The sequence below is a fragment of the Pyxicephalus adspersus genome, chromosome 12, assembly GCF_032062135.1.
Source record: "Pyxicephalus adspersus chromosome 12, UCB_Pads_2.0, whole genome shotgun sequence".
Lineage (NCBI taxonomy): Eukaryota > Metazoa > Chordata > Amphibia > Anura > Pyxicephalidae > Pyxicephalus > Pyxicephalus adspersus.
Genome location: NC_092869.1, coordinates 16989484 through 16993731, shown reverse-complemented (window position 1 = coordinate 16993731; position 4248 = coordinate 16989484).

The window sequence follows — 4248 nt, the reverse complement described above, 5'->3', positions numbered from 1 at the left end:
TGGCTGTGTGAAAATTTCCTGGGAAACTATAAGTCTCCTGCAAACAAGGAAAGAGTTCAGATTCTGCTTGATTCATACCGGAAACTGGGTTGTCGCATGTAATTAAAAACACATTTATTGCACTCACATCCAGAATTCTTCCAGGAAAATCTTGGTATGGTGAGTGACGAACAAGGAGAATGTTTTCACCATTTATCATTAAGTTAATGGAGCACCGCTACCAAGGTTTCTGGAATGAAAGTATAATGGCTGACTATTGCTGGATGCTGTACTGCGACAATCCAGACAAACAGTACACAAGAAAATCTTACTCTATGCATTTCTAAAGAAACAATGGTACCTGACTGACACAGTTCATTAGATCTATACCACAGTGTGCCTTATTTTTCTTCATACGGATGATGTATTAACATTCACTTCAGTGGTGCTTACGTTTTAGTACAAAATACATGCATGTACAGTGTTAACGTTATTAGTACCCAACTCAGGAACTGTACGTGTTAGGGAAAAACTGATTTAGAAACGTTTGCTGTGGTTTCTGATGCTTATCAAAACAAATTTTTTGTTGACCTGTGTTATTGTTATATAATCTTATATTATAACCGGGTCAAAACTAACCCTAACCAACACAAAGGTCATAATTTTTACATCATTTTATAATTTAGTGAAATAGATTATTTTTGTTTTATTTTATTTACATGGAGGATCCTGACAAAGTAAAAACAATGCAATGCAAAAAACAAATTTATGTGGCACTCATATTCTTATAAAAAATGAAAATGGGTCATAAATGACCCTAAGTATATAGGAAGATTAAATCACCACCCAAAATACTAGTACCAGTGATCAAGATAGGAACTGTTAATAATCAGTACAGAATGTGCTTGAATGTAGGAGTAAGACCATATTCAGACCAAATGTTGTAAAAAGCCTAAAATGGCATTTGAAGAGGACTCGGGGAGAGTCTTTAAACCAGTCCCAAATGGACCAGGTAATTCTAAATTGTTCCATTCTATCATCGTCCTCCGCGACCAACATCTCCATATGGCGAATTTTTTCAAGTTCGGAGACCCAATTGCCTATAGAAGGAGCAGCAGATTGCTTCCACAATCTCGGAATAGTGGCCCTTGCTGCCGTAAGAAAGTGACGTAGGACCCCACCTTTGATGGTTTTGAGCGAACCCGGAACCATGGATAAAAGAGCTATTTTGGGAGTATTGGTTATGTTGGACCCAGTGCTGTCATTATACACCTGAATAATCATGTCCCAGAAGCGATATATAAGCGGACATTCCCACCATATATGGATCATTGTCCCCTTGTGTAAGTGGCATCGCCAACAACGATCAGATTGTGTAGGGGAGATTCCATGGAGATCCACAGGGCAATAATACCACCTGGATAGGATTTTGTAATTAATCTCTTGAGCTCTACAGGTTAAGGCCAATTTATGCGTTAGAGTAAATGATTTTTCCCAATCATCCGCAGTTATGAGTCCAGTCATTTCCCTCTCCCAATATCTAGTGTATATAGGTGCAGAGTCCTGAATAATTAGCTCGTACAACCTGGACACAACATGGGAGGGGCGGTCAGGCGAGCCAACCAACTGCTCGAAAGCCGTTAAACTTCTGTATAGGAATGACAAGTCAGTAAACGAAGCTACAAATAACAGTTGCCTGTATGAAAACCAAGAAAGCAACTTGCTTCCGTTTGGGAGATGAGGCCAGTGGGGTAAACCCGTCCATTATGTAATATATTCCTGAGATGATGGCTGTCCGAGGCGGACCACGATGAAAATGTGGAGGTTCGCATTGCCAGGGGGAATGCTGGATTATCAAATAGGGGTGTCATGGGTCCTGGATTAGATGACAATTTGCCCGCTCTGAGGAGGATATCCCAATTATGTAATAAATCAAATGTAAGTGGTAGGAGAGGGTGGGACGGCCGTATCAACGACCGGTCCACTCATGGCAGGGACCGAAGACTAACTGGAGATAGGCAATCTTCCAGCTGTACCCATTCCTTAATCTCCCTGTTGTGAAACCAGTCTATCAAACGCACTAAAACCGATGCCCTATAAAAGGAAATAACATCCGGAGCCCCTGCACCTCCTCTACTTTTGGCCCTGGACAGGGTACTAAATGCCAGTCTAGGGCGTTTCTGTTGCCATATAAATTTTAAAAATAACCTATGAATTTTACTGAGATATGCCGTTGGCAAGAATATGGGGACCAATTGAAAAAGATATAACAGTCTGGGGATTATATCCATCTTACGAGTGTTTATATGGGCGAACCAGGAGAGAGGCAAGGAATCATATTTCTGAAGGTCAGATTGAAGTTTACTGTACATTGAGGAATAATTAAGGGAGAACAATTTGGAGGGATCCGATGGGACCATTATACCCAGATATTTAATAGCATCAGAGCAAATCTGGAAAGGCACATTAGAACACATAGCTGACATTTGAGTAGAGTCCAAGGTAACATTAAGAATTTCAGATTTGGAATATTTGACCTTGAAATTACTATGTATACCAAATTCATCAAGTTCCCTCAGGATGGAAGGTATTGAGATATGAGGGGACACCTGGATCCCTTTTACATCTGGATTGTGGCGTAAGGCCACCGCCAAATGTTCCATAATTAAGGCATAAAGTAAAGGGGAGAGAGGGCACCCGTCTCGTGCCATTCCTGATTTGAAAAGAATGGGAGAGAGGGCACCCCTGTCTCGTGCCATTCCCGATTTGAAAAGAATGGGAGAGAGTCCCATTAACCCGCACCCCGAGCTCTGGGTGAAGAGTACAATGCTGTGATTCTAGAAACCATGCAGGTTTTACCTGATGTAACGCTGAGTACATAAACTGCCAACTAACCCTGTCAAAGGCTCTTTCAGCGTGTATTGACAGTAAGCACGCAGGGGTGCCTGAGGATTTAGCAAATTGGGTCAGCAGGAGAGTCTTAATAGTATTATCCCTGGCTTCCCTTCCATAAATAAACCCTGTTTGATCCTTATGGATCAATGATGGCATATGTGGGGACAATCTATTGGCAATCAACTTGGAAAAAATTTTTGCATCCACATTAATCAATGATAAAGGTCTATAATTAGAGCAAACCGTATGGTCTTTGCCAGGCTTGGGAAGAACTGTAATATGCGCTTCTAAGCTTTGTGATGGGAACGGCATATCGGCAGAAACAGAAGAAAACACTTTGGTCATGAAGGGGACAAGATTAGAGGCGTGGAGCTTATAGAACCGTGGAGTGAATCCATCTGGACCCGGGCCTTTTCCGGTCGGTGTGGCCTGCATGGCAGCAGATACCTCCTCCTCCGTAAACGGGGATTCCAATTGAGAAATCACCTCAGAATTTAAAGTTGGAAGGGCTGTTTTTGTCAAGTATTCCTGTAGAGAGGAAGGAGTAGCTGGAGCAGGGCATAGTTGATAGAGCTCTGCATAATATTTATAAAAAGTTTGCAAAATCTCTTTGGGGATAGATGTCAGCCTGCCATCAGGAGTGTGTATGGACGGGATATATGTGGTGGATGTGCGCGGGTGAAGACCCCTCGCCAGTAGTCTGCCACATTTATCCCCATATTGGTAGATCAATTTACGGAAACAATCCCTGTGGCGTTGGTGGGCCAGGTCATACAGTTTCAAGAGATGGGTTCTAGCAGCAGTCAATTCTAAAAATACAGCAGGGGCCATGTTTTGTTTATGTAGGCGTTCCAGAGAGTGGATTTTATCATATGTACAAGCTATATCCTGTGTTCTGATCTTTTTAAGCCTAGTGCCTTGTTGTATTAGAACCCCTCGAACAATTGCTTTCATAGCCTCCCACTGCATGGGAAGGGGAGTGGGGTCCAAGGCGTGATCTCCAATAAAATTGGTTATCGCATCAAGAACCGCTTTTGCACAGAGAGAGTCTTTAAACAAAGAGTCATTGCATCTCCATGTCCATTCTCTAGGGCCCATATGGGGAATCTGAAATGAGGGACACTGAGGAGTGGTCGGACCAGGGGCAGGACTCTATAAAAGCAATTGGACACCAATCAAGTATGGAATGGCTCGCCAGGATATAATCTATGCGAGAATACATATTGTGCGGTGGGAGAAAAAGGTATAGTCTTTGGTAGTGGGGTGCAGAGTGCGCCACATATCCATTATTCTAAAATCGTGCAATTTAGAACGAAGGGAGTTCAATTTGGAATACGAGATCGGGGTTTTCCCTGATGAAGTATCTATGCGGGG